The sequence below is a fragment of the Lepidochelys kempii genome, chromosome 3 (assembly GCF_965140285.1).
Source record: "Lepidochelys kempii isolate rLepKem1 chromosome 3, rLepKem1.hap1, whole genome shotgun sequence".
Classification (NCBI taxonomy): domain Eukaryota; kingdom Metazoa; phylum Chordata; order Testudines; family Cheloniidae; genus Lepidochelys; species Lepidochelys kempii.
In genome coordinates, this window is record NC_136382.1 from 164286197 (window position 1) to 164304023 (window position 17827).

General features: G+C 37.9%; 1 protein-coding gene across 16 annotated transcripts in view; it reads left to right on the plus strand.

Moving 5' to 3' along the window:
- GPATCH2 (G-patch domain containing 2) overlaps positions 1-17827 on the plus strand; it is a 182915-nt gene that overhangs the window by 93488 nt on the left and 71600 nt on the right. The window lies entirely within an intron of this gene.

The window sequence follows — 17827 nt, forward strand, 5'->3', positions numbered from 1 at the left end:
GAAGACTGCAGTCCCTGGTAGTTTCATTGAGTCGTCGATTTTTAAGGCCAGAGGAGACCATTATGATCATCTAGTCTCATCTCCTGCATAACATAGTCCATAATATTTTACCAAGTGATTCCTGCATCAAGCCTATAATTTCTGGCTTAGCTAACGCAAATCTTTTTTTAAAAAATCATTCAGTCTTGATTTGAGGACTGCAGGTGTTTGATAGAAAATCTACCACATCCCTAGCTAAGGTATTATAATGGTTAATTGCCCTCATTGTTAAAATGTGTGTCTTATTTTTAGTGTGAATTAGTCTAGCTTCAGCGTCCAGCCACTGAATCTTGTTATGCCTTTGTGTGCTCTATTAAAGAGTCCTCGTTTATCAGAAGTCTTTTCTCCATGTAGGTGATAAAGCTACCTCTTGATGTTGGCTTTAAGATATATAGATTGAGCTTCTTCACTCCCTAGAAACACCTCGCCACATAATTTTTAATCCATTTAATAGTTCTGTTCTGATTTTTGAGTAGTGCTAATTTTTTAAACAGAATGTCATGCTGTACTAATTCAGATGCCATACAGAAGTCTTATGTCAACACAGTTATCTTTGCCATCTAAACTTGTCAATCAGACTTGATATTTTGATGAAATAAGATCTATTTGAACTAGTAGAAAAACTGTACTCAAAGACCATTGTTATCAGTGGTTCACTGTGAACCGACCTGGAGAGAAGCATTTCATGTAAGGTCCTGCAGGGGTCTGTCTTGAATTTGGGACAGGTCAATATTTTCATTAATGACTTGGAGGAAGGAGTAAAGAGTACACTTATAAAATTTGCTGATGACACAAAGCTGGGAGTGGTTGCAAGCACTTTGGAGGACAAGATTAGAATTCAAAATGATCTTGGTAAATTGGAGAATTTGTCTGAAATCAACAAGATGAAATTCAATAAAGACAAGTGCAAAGTACTACACTTGGGAAGGAAAAATCAAATGCATAAGTATAAAATGGGGAATTACTGTCTCGGCAATAGTACTGCTGAAAAGGATCATAAGTTGAAAATGAGTCAGTAATATGATGCTGTTGCAAAAAGGGCAAATATCATTCTGGGATGTATTAACAGGAGTATTTAACGTAAGATATGGGAGGTAATTGTTCCACTCAGCAGTGATGAGGCCTCAGCTGGAGTACTGTGTCCAACTTTGGCACCACACTTTAGGAAAGATGTCGACAAACTGGAGAAACTCCGGAGGAGAGCAACAAAAATACAGTAGAACCTCAGAGTTCCAAACACCAGAATTACGAACTAACTGGTCTACCACAAACCTCATTTGAAACCAGAAGTACACAATCAGGCAGCAAAGACCCCTCCCCCCACCCCACCCCCCAAAAAGCAAATACTGTACATCACAGTACTATGTTAAAAGTAAACTACTTTTTTAAAAAGGGAAAATTAAAAAATATATGTATGACAAGCTAAGGAAACTGTTTCTGTGCTTGTTTCATTTAAATTAAGATGGTTAAAACCACATTTTTCTTCTGCATAGTAAAGTTTCAAAGCTGTATTAAGTCAATGTTCAGTTTTAAACTTTTGAAAGAACAACCATAAGGTTTTGTTCAGAGTTATGAACATCTCAGAGTTACGAAAACCTCCTTTCCTGAAGTGTTCATAACTCTGAGGCTCTACTGTAAGAGTTTTAGAAAACATGATCTCCTCGGAAAGGTTGAAAAAACTGGGCACGTTGAGTTTAGAAAAGACTGAGGGGTGACATGATTACAGTCTTCAAATATGTGAAAGGCTGTTACGAAGAAAACCGTGATCAGTTGTTCTCCGTGTCCACCCATGGTAGGAGAAGAAGGTAATGGGCTTAATCTGCAGGAAGACAGATTTAAGATGGACATTAGGGAAAACTTTTTAACTATAAGGATAGTTAAGTAATTAGATTACCAAGGGAGATTGTGGAATCCCCATCATGTTCTTAAAAAACTCAGATGTTAGACAAACATCCTTCAGGGATGGTCTGAGTCAGGGGTGAGAGGCAGGGATGCTCTGACAGGAGTTTGAGAATCTCATTTGTTATTTTTTGAAGGCCTTTTAGCCAGCATTAAGAGTTTTGAGCTGTTGGCTTTCTGTTTGGTCAATGGTTTGATGGTTGTTTAAAAAAAAAAAAAAAAAAAAAAACTCATCTAAAGTTGAGCCAGCTGCAAGGTAATTAAAAACAACGATTTTCAGGTTTTGCTATGATCTTGAAATTTGAATTCAGAGTCCTGATATATGTTGATGGACATTCCGGTATTATACATTGGAATAGCTGCAATCAGGGTAGTTTTTGTCTATTAATCAACATTGGTTTATTATATAGAACTTGGCATATTGCTCTGTTAAAGATATGTTTTTTAAATAAAAGGCATTCATTTAGAAAAACAAGGAGAGCACACCTACAGATCATGCAAAACGGTGTTTTAAATGTATATATGTTTAATTCTCCTTTTAACTTATTATCCTAAATAAATTATTTCATTGTTTGTGAAATAGAACATTTCTTGTCATATGAGATGCTTTCTTAAAGTTCCCAAGTTTTTGGCTGAGGTTACAAATCCAAAAAGAGACACTCTTATAGAACAGTGTGAGACTCTTCAGCAAAACTGTGCTTTAATTTATATATGTATAATCTTTACATTTGTATATACATATAAAAATGCATACTGTAAAACTATATAAACAATCAAGCAAACATGTCTTTCAGTGTTATCTATTGCCATCATTCCCCATGCATTGAGGCTCTCACTATAGCTATTACTATAAAACGTTCTCTAAGTACATAAAGGCTCTAATCGTTAAGATTTTTATTACCAGCCACACATAGAGCTGCAAATTGCCTTGTTTCAGATTTATTATGTATTACTCCAGAAATTCTATAAAGATCAAAAGAACTGATTACAATGTTGACCTTTGCATTAACTCATCTGAATTTAAATTCAAGTGTTTGATTTGGGAAAATAAGTCCATTTATCATAGGTCTGCTACTGAGGGGATTGTGCAGCCCTGATTGGGAGTGCTAAGACCAAATTTATTTATTGAGCGTTGGCTTGAAAATTGTTTGTAGGACAAGTGGAACAAAAGTTTGACCTGCCATTGTGTAGTACCAAGGGAACAATGTGGCAGTTGCCCTTTTAAAATATCTTATAGTCAGTCTGTTGCAATCTTGCTGGTAGAGCCAGAAGATATTAATAGTTGAAAAATATATACTATTTTAAAAATGTAAACCATTCTTAGATTTAAAATCAATGAGTCTTTTTCACCATGGAATAACTAGCTCTTCAGCCTGGAGGTCACAGTTTTAACAACACAGAAGAAAACAATAGTTATTGTTGCATGTTCTGAGCCATAAAACTTCTAAGTCAAACCAATTTCAAGTTTGCTCTACTGTAAATATGCAGTGTACTTACATTAACATTTTATACCCATTTTTCAGATGGTGTAATCATTTCCGTGCTACTGAATTAAATGGTGATATGCTGCTTTACGCCAGCTCAGGAACTGGCCCTTTTTCTAAAACTATGAAGCAGAGCAAAAAGTAATATGCTTGTACAGTGTATTTTTGATGGGTTATTTTTTTGTTTTTAAAATATCAGATCTGGCTAACTGTTTTTTCCAAATTTGTATCTTGTAAAATAAGTTAAGCTTGTTTTAAAAAATAGTTATACTGCAGCAGTTGGAGTGTTGTGCTTATGGTAGCTTCATAGATTTGAACCAAAATATCAATATTATAAATCATTTCATAATTTACTAATTGAATATGAAATTTAAACTCTTATTTGAAACAAATCTGTTACCTGCTGTGTAATTTCAGGTAACAAAATCCTGTAGAAATTATGATGTCATCACCTATTAACCATGTAACTGTTACAGTGCTACAAATGCCACCCACCCGCCTCAACAGGTCAGGGGGAGCTTGATGGAGCCAGTGGTGAAAGGGGAGGACATACCCAGCAGCGAGGGAGGGGAATGCTCACTGAGAGATACCAGGTTGCTTCTCACCTCCCCTTGGAATCTCTGGAACCCGCTGACCACTTGGTAAATGGGAGTGCTCATTGGCCCACATCCCCCAGCTCCAGGGATTTAACCTGGAGCAAAGGTCACATGGAGCCTCTTCTGGCTCTGTTCCAGCAGCCCTGCCCTACCAGCCCAGCCTGACAGATGCTGTGTGTCTACCCAATCATCACCCATTTGTGGGTCAGGAAGGAATGTTTTCTCCCATGGGCCAATTTGCAGAGGACCAGGGAGTTTTTCACATTCCTCGCATCACCTTCAAGGCATAGTGGGTTAAGTAGGAATGCTCTTAATACCTAACTGAGGTATTTGGTTGAGTTGTTAATTCATTGAAACTTGCAGCTGTTTTCCAGCGTGATTAAAAGAATAAAATGAATGGTTCCCAGAGGCGAAGACCTGGGATTTTGGTGATGAGCCTTGGGCTAAGGGTGAGACCTTCTGGCCCTCCCAGGCTGCAGTCCCCACCCTTCTGCACCCTCTGTCCCTCTCACGGCGGAGGGTTGATAGGATGCAGAGCAAGTTGAGATCTGGGGGGGTAGGCTGAGGAGTTTTGTGGTAAGAGCCCTTTAAACTGTGCACTGGTACCACTAAGGGTATACGTATATAGCCCCCAAACACAAAAATGTGATAGTGAGTCTCAGAGCCTGGGTCAACTGATTTAGGCTTGTGGGGCTTGCACTAAGGGATTAAAAAAAGAAGTGTAGGCGTTTGAGCTGGAGCCTGGACTAATCTCAGATACTGGGCCTCAGACCAAGCGTGAAAGTCTATACTGCTATTTTTAGATACATAGCGTAAGCCCAAGAAGCCCAAGTCAATTGACCTGGGCTCTGAAACTCACGGTGTTGTGAAAGAACTCGCAGCCATATTGTGCACTTGGCCCCCATAAGCCGGAAGCAAGGACCCCACAGAGTCAGAATTCTGCTATGCTTAAACAGATAAAACAGCTGCACAAACTGCAAAGAAAAGAATTATTAAAATGGGGGGGCAAGTGTGAGAAACTGACCTTAATTTGGGTCCCTGTGTATGTAAATGTTTTTGCTAAAGTTGCTGGCTAATAAGTAGAATAATAAATTAGTATTCTCTATTGCTAGGTTATTTCTAGAAAGATTGTTAGCCTATTAGGGGCTATTATGAGCTGTTGCTTTGTTTTAAGTTAACTATAAAAAAGTTTAGTTAAAAAATGTACTTTTAAAAAACGTTTAAATTTTCTAAGAGCAAAAAGTCACTGACATAAAAACTCCCCATTAGTTAGGCAGAAGGCTGGCTACTAGAACCCTGTTGCTGTCATTCGAAACCACCTCAGACTCTGGGTAACTAATTTTATTTGTAGTGCTCTAGACCAATTACTATTTTAAATATGTGCTTTATACTCAATAAAAACAAGAATTTTGGAGTAAAAAACACTCTTGTATGTACCAATCTTTTGTGAAATGGAGGTGCTATGTCCCTCACTGATCTATTTCCTGACACCACCTGGAAAACAAAAACTAGTTACCTCAGCTTTGGGCTCAAATAACTTTGAGTAACAGTTTTGGCGAGCCAGGGGAGTTAGTTGAGAAAAAGAGTTGGTACATGCACAGTTTGCTGCAATAGGAGCTAGAGAATGGCAAGACAGGATAGCAGCTTGTAATTCCCGTGTTGTAGTCGACAAGTCAAGTTACGGTTGCAATCCATTACTGGGACCCAGGACTCTCACTAGTAGCCTGGTCAAATAAAAAAAAAGTAAATAAATAAATACATAAAAAATTCTAAAAAATTAAGAATAGTTCTGAGTAACAGCTTGACAGATTTTATACAAAATTATGTTAATGGACTGTGGAAGCCTGGAGCCTTCACTGGCCCCTGGCATTCTTGCAGCTCTGTAAGGAAATAATAGCAATAATAATAAATTTTAAAAAAAATTATTTTTATTTTTGCTTGTAATTGATTTTAAAAGCAGCTCACCTAAAGGCTAAGTCAAACTCTCTGGGCTACTGAGGCAGCACAAATAGTGGCAATGCCAAAGCAAGTGTGTAACAATAAAAAAGTAAGTAAAACGCTGGAGCAAAGTTAAAAATGCAAACAAAGAAAAGTAAGGCAGTAGTTAGAGGCTTACTAAAAAAAATCAGAAAATAAGACCCAGGCAGACCACTGTCCGAGTGAAGTTCGGAGAGCTGAGGGGAATAGTGACTGCAATCAAAGGGGCTCGTACTGGGGAGGTGTGTGTGTGTGGGGGGGGGGTGTTGGTCTAATTTGTATCTTCCTTATTAGGGCTGCCAAGCAATTTAAAAAAATTAATCATGATTAATCGCACAATTTAAAAAATTGCACGATTAATCACACTTTTAAACAACAATAGAATACCATTTATTTAAATATTTTGGATATTTTCTACATTTTCAAATATATTGATTTCAATTACAACACAATACAATGTGTACAGTGCTCACTTTATATTTTATTATAAATATTTTCACAATAAAAAACAAAAGAAATAATATTTTTCAATTCATCTAATGCAAGTACTGTAGTGCAATCTCTTTATCATGAAAGTTGAAGTTACAAATGTGAAAATATGTACCAAAAAAACTGCGTTCAAAAATAAAACAATGTAAAACTTTAGCGCCTGCAAGTCCACTCAGTCCTACTTCAGCCAATCACTCAGACAAACAAGTTTAGTTACAATTTGCAGGAGATAATGCTGCCCCCTTCTTGTTTACAATGTCACCTGAAAGCGAGAACAGGCGTTCGCATGGCACTGTTGCAGCCGGTGTCACAAGATATTTATGTGCCAGATGTGCTAAAGATTCATATATCCCTTCATGCTTCAACCACCATTCCAGAGGACATGCGTCCTTGCTGATGATGGGTTCTGCTCGATAACTATGGAAAGTAGAGCGGACCGACGTATGTTCATTTTCATCATCTGAGTCGGATGCCACCAGCAGGTTGATTTTATTTTTTTTGGTTGTTTGGGTTCTGTAGTTTCCCCATCAGAGTGTTGCTCTTTTAAGACTTCTGAAAGCATGCTGTACGCACTGTCCTCTCAGATTTTGGAAGGCACTTCAGATTCTTAAACCTTGGGTTGAGTGCTGTAGCTATTTTTAGAAATCTCACATTGGTAGCTTCTTTGCATTTTGTCAGATCTGCTGTGAAAGTGTTCTTAAAATGAACAATGTGTGCTGTCTCATCATCCGAGACTCTATAACAGTTTTGTAACAAAAAAAATCTACATTTGTAAGTTGCACTTTCACAGTAAAGAGATTTCACTAGAGTACTTTTATTAGGTGAATTGAAAAATACTATTTCTTTTGTTTATAATTTTTACAGTGCAAATTTGTAATAAAAATAATATAATGTAAGCACTGTACACTTTGTATTCTGTGTTGTAATAGAAATCACTATATTTGCAAATGTGGGAAAATATCCAAAAATATTTAATAAATTGCAATTGGTATTCTGTTTAACAGTGCAATTAATCGCGATTAATTTTTTGGAGTTAATTATGTGAAATAACTGCGACTAATCAATAGTTATATTCCTTATTATGACTATGAAAGAGAAGAGTCTAACAAGTTTCCCCTGGGTACTTTCGGGCATTCCCCATATGGCCCTATGTTCCCACACTGAAAAAGCTGCAGAAGCCCCACCCGTAGTCCCTATGATGATCACCAATGGGGGAGGTTCACAGTTTATGTAGAATTTGCAGGAGGGGCATTCGGACAAAATTTATGGTGGATTCAGGTGCTGCTTATTTCCTTATTAGTACCCAGAATAAAAATCTGTTTAGATCTCTGGGTGGAGTTAAAGCCTCACAGGGGTATAATGAGGCAGAGAGGGTTGTCCCCTTTTGCAGAGAAATCCTGTATAGAGTGAGGCAAAAGGAAAATAAAGGGTCATTTGGCTTTAAATTTGGGAAGTAAAGAAATTCTGGAAGTCAATGTTTTAAAAAAATTAAGAGTGCTGGTTAACTTCATCAACAGGGTTCTGTGGGAAATGCTCCCGGCACACCCTGGGAACCTGTGGAAGTTTTGGCTTGCAGCCCTTAAGGTATCTAAAAAACTGGAGTGGCCCCAGAGGTTCTAGTAATTGCACAAAAAAAAAAACCCTGGAAGTCATGAAGCAAAAACAAAATAAAATGTGGCAAAATTAAGGCAGAAGTCCTACTCATAGGCCCTGATCCCCCATCCCAAAAGCAGCATAAGTATCCAAATAGTCAAAAGGCAGCCTAAAAAAAACAGTTAATGGGCCAAGGGATCATAGTGGCACAATCAAACCCCAAAACACCACCCTACGGCCAATCCTTAAAAGTGATGGCAAAATCTGGAGGGCTATGGTGGATTATTGCCCCCTTAATTATGTGACTCCGCTGATGCCCCCTGTAGTAACTAAGTATCAGAAGGTGATGGCCTCCATTGTAGGAGGGTGGTTTTCAATTTTAGATTTGGCCATTGCTTTCTTTGCTCTCCCTTTACATTGGGATAGTTGTTATAAGTTTGCTTTTACCCTTTTAAGGGAATCACCCCAGCCAGTCCTAGTAAATCAGGGCTAATACTTTTGCTGAGCCACAAGTGGATGCGTGATGCATAGTTGAGAGTCCCAGAGCCCCCAGCTTGGTAGAAAAATAACTTGGACCGGAATAAGTCTAATTAGCTACTATTAAATTTAGTTTAAATGTATAATAGTGCTACTTGCTATATTAGAAAAAAAGTTTTGATTTATTTTATATTTTAAACTATTAACAGCGTAAATATTAAAAAATACCAAAAATTAATACACTCCTGTATGCTGCTTTTGGTGCTATCTGGATTTCAGGCCTACTCCTCTGGTGGTATGAATTCAAAACCTATTGTGTTCAAGGTGTGGAAAAACTTCCCGTAAATAAGAGTAAAGTGTAAAATAGTTCCACAATAAACTTCACTGTGGGACTTCAAAAAATCTCCAAAAAAAATAAAATAAATGTCATACAGCAGACCTACAAAAATATCAAATAAAAATACCAATTTAAACATCCGCCACACAACAATACTGCCAGCAGCCAGCCACTTCGACCCCCGGCACAAAACCAAATTATTAACATAAAAGTCAATATTTAAAAAAATGCCACCAAAATGTAGTGTGTGTGTGTGTGTGTGTGTGTGTGTATATATATGTATATATATATAAATATAAATGTATTTCCAAATGTATAGTGTGGTGTGTGTGTGTGTGTGCACACACTTAATTTTGAGCACCAGGCACTAGCTTTTAAGATAGATACAGTTATTACCCATACATAGCTATAATTATATCTAGATATAATTATAGCTATCTTAAAAGCTAGTGCCCGGTGCTCAAAATTATCGTGTATTATGTACCTCAATAATCTACATAATTTTTTTTGCCACACTATAGCTATTAAAATGTCATTTTAAATATCTAAATTAAAATATAATCAATTAAAAATAAAATACATATTATATTCAAATGTAATACATATACCCTTTAAAATAAATTTAATTGTTTTTAAAAAATTGCTTGGGCACCCCCATTAAAAAATTTCTTAAATACTTCTAAACAAAAAGCACGCAAAATCATAATCACTGTCCATCACTCCATATACAAAATTAATTAAATAAACAAATTTAAAACACAAATAATAATCTTTATTAAGATGGTCTGCCACAGCAACAGGGATCTTAAATTTGCCCTTGCATCTAATTGTAGTAATCCTGATATTTCAGGTGATGGAGGGAGTTTTATTCCTGGACCTAACATGCAAAATAGTTTGTTCGGTGTGTTTTGTTTTTGTTTTAAATCAACCAGCTGCAAAACTTGCGCTTTTACAAACCATAGACCATTTGCCTAAAAAAGCCACCTCCTCCCCCAGCCCCCAAAGCCAAACTATATTAAGTCTGGCCACTAACAAGGCAAAAAAGCTCATGGCACCAGCAAAAATACCTTAGCTTGTTCTCAATTAATGCTGTGCTGGGCCACTTCACTAGTAACCTACTGAACTCGTTATAAGTAAAGGTTGTGAGACCTTCAAGGAGGGCAGTGTGACAGGTTGTTATCCCTGGGTGCAGTCTGGGAGCTGTGGGAACCACTGCACCCCTCTAAGACACACACATGTGTTGGGAACAGAGCCAGCCTTACCCACGCCTTCTATCACCCAACACGATAGCAGGTGGTGCCACTCACCCAAATTGGGCTTCCTGAGTGCAAACAGCAGACACCAGTCAATTTCCCCTCCCCCCCATTGGACTGTAAATCCAAAATTATACCATCTTGCACTGCACAGGGATCTGTATAGTGTAAGCTCATTAATAAAGTTTACCCTTCCCTCAATATGGAGAGGAATATGCACAATACGCTTTATTAAACCAAGCTGATATTTTCCCCAGACACTTCAGTCAAAGATTTAGATTAAAACATAACATAAATTTATTAACTACAAAAAGATATTAAGTGATTATAAGTGATAGTAAACAAATCAAAGCAGATTACCTGGTAAATAAACAAAAACGCAAACCAAGCCTAAAATACTAGAAAGACTGGATATTAATTAGTAATTTCTCACCCTGGCTGATGATACAAGCAGACTTGCAGATTCTCAAGGCACAAGCTGCACTTGATTTGCAGCTTGGGACCCCCAATTCTGTTCCAAGTCCTTTTCTTTCTCTCAGTTGTTGAGTTGTGGGGGAGTGAAGAACAACGGATAATGTCACTCCCTGCCTTACATAGCTTTAGCATATGGCAGGAACCCTTTATTTGAAAAACAGTTCCCAGCCCAATTTGTGGAAAAATATAGGCACCCAAAATGGAGTCCAGAGTCATGTGGTCTGGTTACATGCCCCTGCAGACCCACAGACGCCATTACCCACAGGCTGTCTGGAGCGTTCTCAGGAAGACTCAGCGGGTGGGGGATAAGCTTTTCCTAAGGCCTATTGTTTTCCCTCCTGTCCCATTACCGTGAATAGGCCCTTCACATCCAGCTACCTAGGCTGGGAGCATTTTGCTTCGTGGGTGTTGCCCAGGTGTAACTACATTTGAAATACAGATACATAGTCAATATTCATAACTTTAAATACCAAAAATGATACTTGCGTACAAAGAGGATAATCTTATTCAGCAAATGATAACTTTTCCAATGACACCTTATTTGGCCCATCTTGTACAAAATGCATCATTGTGCCATAATCGTATTATAATATTACTATGACAAATATGGGGTGTAGTGTCAGAGGGAATGTTGTGAAAGAACTGGATTTGACATAACTTGCAGCCATCTTGTGCACTTAGGCTCCCATAAACTGGAAGCAGACACACCACAGAGTCAGAATTCATTCTTGCTTAGGCAGACTAAACAGCTGCACAAATTGCATAAAATGTTACTAACTAAAAATACAGTAAAAGAAGAAATTCATGAGAAGAGGGGTAAGTGTAAAAACTTGACCTTAATTTCGGTGCCTGTGTTTGTAAATTTTTTTGCTAAATATATTTGGCTAATAAGTAGAATAATAAATTATTTGCTGTTGCTAAGTTAATGCTAAAAATTGTTAGCCTTATGGAAGCTACTATAAATTTTTGCTTTATTTTAAATTATAAACATTTTTAATTAAAAATATATTTTAAAAAAATTAAATTTTCTACAAGCAAAGATCACTAATATAAAAGTTTCCCAGCAGCTAGGCAAAAAGCTGGCCACTGGAACCCTATAATGATTAATAATACTGTATAATAAGAATGTCATAAACACAAATTTTATATTTCCAAGATCACTGCTTTTATAATTTATGGTCAAGTAAAGGAGAAAATCACTGGAAATACTCATTTTTAGGAGGGAGTTTGCGAGACTTGACATTTTAGTGAAAGGGGTTCACAAATAGTTAAAGTTTGGGAACTACTGGCCTAGGGGAATGAGAACTGCACGAGATCTTTTCCCAGATGCTATGACAGAAATAAAGAGTATTTCTAATAGAGCTGAGGGCTTCCACATATGGTCCCACAGAGCCACTGGTTGAAAGGAAAAAAAAAAAAAAACAACCACAACAAAACAGAGAATGGATTCATGGAGTGAAATTCTGCCCACATTGAAGTTTCCTTCAGCAGGGCCAGGATTTCACCCTTGGTATCTACTGTTACTTGTGATACTCCACCTGTGGAGTATTGGAAGTGTTTATGGGAAGACTTGGCACAAGCAAACTTAACTATGCCTTATTATGTGAGAGATGGATTTTTTTTTTAAATGTCCAAGTTATGTGAATACCAAAATAGCATCGAGTAGTCAAGGGACATTTGGTATTGCATAAATCTAGTTGAGGTTGAGGATCAACTAGGCAGGACAGAACAGAGCAAATAGGAGTGGGTTTTTTTTGTTGTCTTTTAAATAGTTATGTATGTTAATATTGTCTAGAAAATCTCTTAAGTCAGACAACAGGTAACTTGCTCCAGTATTAGGTAGTCCTTTTATAAGTAAAATTTACAGAGCCAGGGTTGGACATATGATTGATTGGTCCAATGATACACAGTGTGCTCTTTGTAATTTAAATACGTTATATATTTATTTTTGTAATTTTCTAAAAACTTTCCCAGGTTTTATTCGCAGAAGTGAGATGTAGGTATCTGGTGAAAGAATATTCCCAAATATTTTAATGGATTTGTTGGTGCATCTTTGTTGCCAACAAGATCTGTCCAGAAATCACCCAGTGAATTTTCTACCATATACTCATGACTTTTTAAACTCATTTACAGGAAAAAGCTTAGTTTCCAGCAAAAGGATATTCTGAATACATGGTAGATAAAGTGATGAAAGCCAAGTTTTCAAAAATATTTTTGATGTCCTTTAAAAATATATTTGAAAAAAAAATTGGACTAAACAGTCTCAAAGTTCTTGTCAATGCATGTGAGACTGCTAAGGAAACACCTGTAATGGAGTTGCTGAAAGGACAGGAGACACTTGATATGGTTTTAATCAGGCTGTAACTTTATTATTGAATGTCTGGGACTACCCAGTGGATAATGTACTGTGCTGGTAAGTCTATGTTCATTCAGTATCTACCAGTATCTTCACCCAGCCCCTCTTTTTTCCATCCAGGTCCCCCAGCCAGCCCATTGCTGGGACTTTGCCATCCTGCGCCCCCCCACGCCTGAACAAGGGTTAAGGTGGGCTGTAAGAAAGGGGGTTGGCTTCCTGCCGTGCCGGCAATAGGAGTCCTGAATACTTCCAACCCCCAGTTCCACTCTTTTAACAAACATCTCCATTTTAAGTCCTTTACCAAGCCATTTATCCGGTCACTGTATCGCTTCCCTATGCAGTACGTGTACTGGACATCCACCCCACACTTACATAATGAGTTGCGACATCATAGCCTAACTCCTGTACTTCTCCTGCACAGAGTAGCTAGGGCCAGATCAAACCCACCCCCAGAAACCTTCCACTGCTCTGTACCCTCCCCTGCTTCCTGCCCCACATTGCTCCTCAGCCCCCAGAGAGCAGTCACTGTACAGGGAGCTGCTCCCACACTGAGCCCCAACCCCCGCACTTGAACCCCCCCAAGTCCCCTACGTCTGAACTTCTGCCAAGCCCCTTCCCTCTGCATCCAGACCCCCACCCCTGCACCCTGACCATCCCTGCCAAGCTCCACCCCCTGTACCCAGACCCCCTCCCTGCTGAGCACTCCATACATAAACCCCCACCTCGTTGAGCCCCACCCCCTATGCACCTGGACTACTCCAGGGAGCCCCATACACGTGGACCCCCACACCATTGAGCCCCAACCAGCTACACCAAGACACCGACCCCACCAAGCCCCCACTCCCCCAGCACCCAGACCCCCACCCCAAGCCTCCCACAATGAGATCCTCCCTGCCGAGCCCCATTCCCCCACACCCGGACACACACACCCCCCCTTTAGGGTTGCTGCCATTCTAATGGCTGGTAACCGGACCCCGGAGGTCCTGCCCCTATCACTTGCTCCTTCCCCTCTCCCACCCCCAATCCCCACCGTCGCTCATTGGGTTATCTCAAGGAGCCGGCCGTAGGTAGGATATGGCCCTGGATGAGCAGGGCTGATGCAGATTAATGGCCTGACACCTCCACCCACTCCACGGAAACTGACCAGACTTTCTGGTCGAAAACCAGGCACCTGGTAACCCTAAATAACACCCGAACATGGAAGCCTAAAACTCAGACAGGTGGCAACTCTACCTCCTCTGCTGAGCCCTAACCGCTTTCACCTGAGACTCTCTGCAGAGTCCCATTGCACCTGCATCTGGAAACCCCTTCCCTCCCTAGAATGAGCCCTGGTGTGTATATGGGGCAGGCCTGGCTCTTGCACTGTGTCAGGGTCAGGTGCAGCCTCACCGCCAAGTCAGTGTTCGAGCTGGGGAGGTGCAGAGTGATCTCCCACCTCTATGCAGCCACTAGCTTGTACTTCCCACTGCCATGCTGGAGACTCTGCCTTTATTTTTATTTTTATTTTTATTTTATTTTATTTTATTTATTTGTGCAGAATTCCCTCAGTTAACAAAAGGGCCATAGGATATCTCTTGAGAAAGCTATTGCTATTTTACATTATTTAGGACTTTATATAATAAAAATAAAACCTTGAAGCAATGAGTTCAGAACAAGATAGAAAATATTGTACAATTCAGTTTAAAAATCCTGGTTAATGATGACTTCGCAAAATCCACTCAGGAACACATGCTGTAGAATTAATATTTCATATGTTCTTATGTTAGATAGTCTGAAGTGCATCCACTGCCTTATCTAAGTGCTGATATCCCAATATGGGATCATTGTTAAGCCTAGCAAGCCTGACAGTCTGCTTTTTTAAATGATGTCACTTGTGTGGAAATACCTTTTCAGAGTTGTTGATTTTACCACCTATTTATTTCTATTTCTTCAACAATAGAATTCATGAATTATTGAGACTTAATATTTGAAGACCAAATTATGGGAAAGTTTTAGAATATTTTCTTGAAAAATAATTGTACTTTGTTTTGTATGTTAAAATGTATTTTATTTTATTACCAAGGTACCTTGTGTGTGGCGGTGGGAGACAGGGGGCGACCTTAAGTTTTAGTCAAGCATGACCTAAGTGTCTTCTAAAAAGTTTATGGCTGAATTTACTGCTTATTCCTCCTCTGAAATCACAGTACTTAGTTCTTGGCATTCCATTTGGTGGTTGAGGAAATAATTATGTTGTCACAAGCAGGATTATGACTTCACATAAGAAATTAAACATTAAATGCAGATAAATTTATCATTTCCGCCTATCCTTATATAAGCTTTCAGAGTAAAGTAATCAAGCACAAGGGAGAACAAGATCAAGATACATAAGATGTGGTCCAAGTACAGTAGAACCTCAGAGTCACTAACACCAGAGTTATGAACTGATGGGTCAACCACACACCTCTTTTGGAACCAGAAGTATGCAATCAGACAGCAGCAGAGACCCAAAAAAACAAATATAATACAGTTAAATGTAAACTACTTAAAAAAAAATTGGAATGTTTAAAAAAAAGATTTGACAAGGTAAGGAAACTGTTTCTGTTCTTGTTAATTTAAATTAAGATGGTTAAAAGCTGCAAAGTTCCACATGAGCCCTCAAAATACAGTTAAAGGACTTGTGCAGTCATGAATTTCATCTGAGATGAGCAAAAATTGGTTTGTTATAACCAATACTACTGAAGATTTCCAACAGAAAGGAGGAGAGTCTGTACTTTCTTTGGGAGTATAGAATATGCAAGTTTCATTTGGGTTGTTGTATCTCAACATGATTTATAAACTCAATCTTTATCTTGAGATTTACTCAAAGTAACTTTCCTAACCAAATGTTGAACATGTGTTTTTTTTCTTTTAAGTGTGTAAGTCCTAGATGTGCTATAATCTAACATCCACTGTATCTACTTGCCAGTATCATTGTTCCAAAAACAACTGGGTTTTGATTACTCACTTTTTTTGTTGATGAATGTTCTGTGGTGGTATCCCTAGAGAGATTTCATTTATAGTATTCAATAGTATATGTTGGTTTTCAACTGAAAATATTTCTAAATGGCACAAGCTTTCAGGATTGTGTAGACTTGTAGGGGGTGTAGCAAGGGGTAACACCTCTTCACCTGAAGGGGGAAAGCTGAGGATTGCAGGGAAAAGTGATGATTGCACTGCCAAACCAGTGGTGTTTGCCCTTACATATGGCTGCCAATCCTAGCTGATTTCTCAAGTACTGGAAGTAGACCATTGGATCACCAGCACTACTCATAAAAAGGGTGTGGCAGGCAAAAGGGGCTTCCTTCTGGTTCCACCTGCCGCTGACAGGTTTTGTGTTAAATAATAAGCTTGTGTTCTTCACTACAATACTTAACAATGTCAGGAGTGTGTTCTCTTTGTCGCCTACCATTGGCAATCTGTGGTTAATTAGTTTATGATGTATAAATCTAAAATACATTTTAGACTATTAGGGTGACTTTTAAGAAAAAACACAACTACTTGCACTTGTAAACTTTTTGTTTACATTGATGTGAATTTTCATGTCTGCTGGTAAACTATTGAAATGTATAACTTTAAGATCATTATTTTCTGATTCGATTAATGGCACTCGTGACAGCACACTTAAAATGATTTCTAATGTGTAAGATTAAAAGATTTAAAACAAATTCTTTGGCTGGAAGCTCCATTTATATGGTATATATTTCAGTCTAATAATCAGGGCTTACTGTGGGTCAGCATGTCATATCCCAGTGGTGTCTAGTGAGATGGAGGGTTATCTTACATGTCAGCTAGATAACCCTGTGAACAATTGTGAACAGGCAAGATAATGGGACTGAATTCTGAAATGAAGTCGAATTCTGAAATAAGACGGGAAATATCATGGAATACTGTGTTACATGTGGGCATAATAATACTTCTTATGAAGGCAGTCACCTTTTGCCATCATTAGTCATTTATGTTTGACAATAATCCTTTTTAATAGGGTGCAATTAAAATGAGAGGGAATGGTAAAATCAGGTACATAATCCTATACTGAAAAAAAGATTAAGCAGAAAATCACTTTCTCCCTAGTGGTCTTAGCTTTTTTCTTTTAAAAAAGTTTCTTTGTATATTAGCAGTTTAATTACTATTACAGAATAAACTGATAACGTTTATAATAAACTCTGCTACAGGCAGCTTAGAGTCTATCATATTAAAAATGTATTATAACCAATTTCTTCATCTTGTAAAATTAGCTTTTTGTAGTAGTGAACAAAATAAGGAATTTGTAAATTATATATGTGATTGTTATAGTTGAAGCAAATTTTAGATTGTTTTTCTGTCAAACATGGTGCACCTACATTCACACCAATTTAAATCAAACTTCTTTTCATTGCTGGTTTATAGATACTTAAAGCACTTTGAAATTTACTGTGTATTATTTTGAAAATGAAAAAAGTACTCATTATTGTATTTGTGAAAAGGACAAGTAAAGTGGTCATTTGAATTCTTGTGTTTCTGGTTTCACACCACGCTTTCTTTATTATACTTTTCAGAACCACTATAAAAGGATGTTGATATGAGTAACTGAAAGAACTTAGTCTCTACATGTAAACAGACTATTAAGGTTTCGAAGTACTTAGGATTGGTGTGTGTAACTGCCATTAGAGCTAATTTCAATTTACCCTATTAAATTCCCTGCTCAGCGACAGGAAAATAGACTACTATATTTATTTACAGTATATATTTTGAGATTTTCAAACAAAAATAGTTTCTTTATGGGAACACTTCTATTAATTATTATTTTCAGTATTGTACAGATATTTTGCTTTCACAGCTTCAGTAATTTCTGTCTT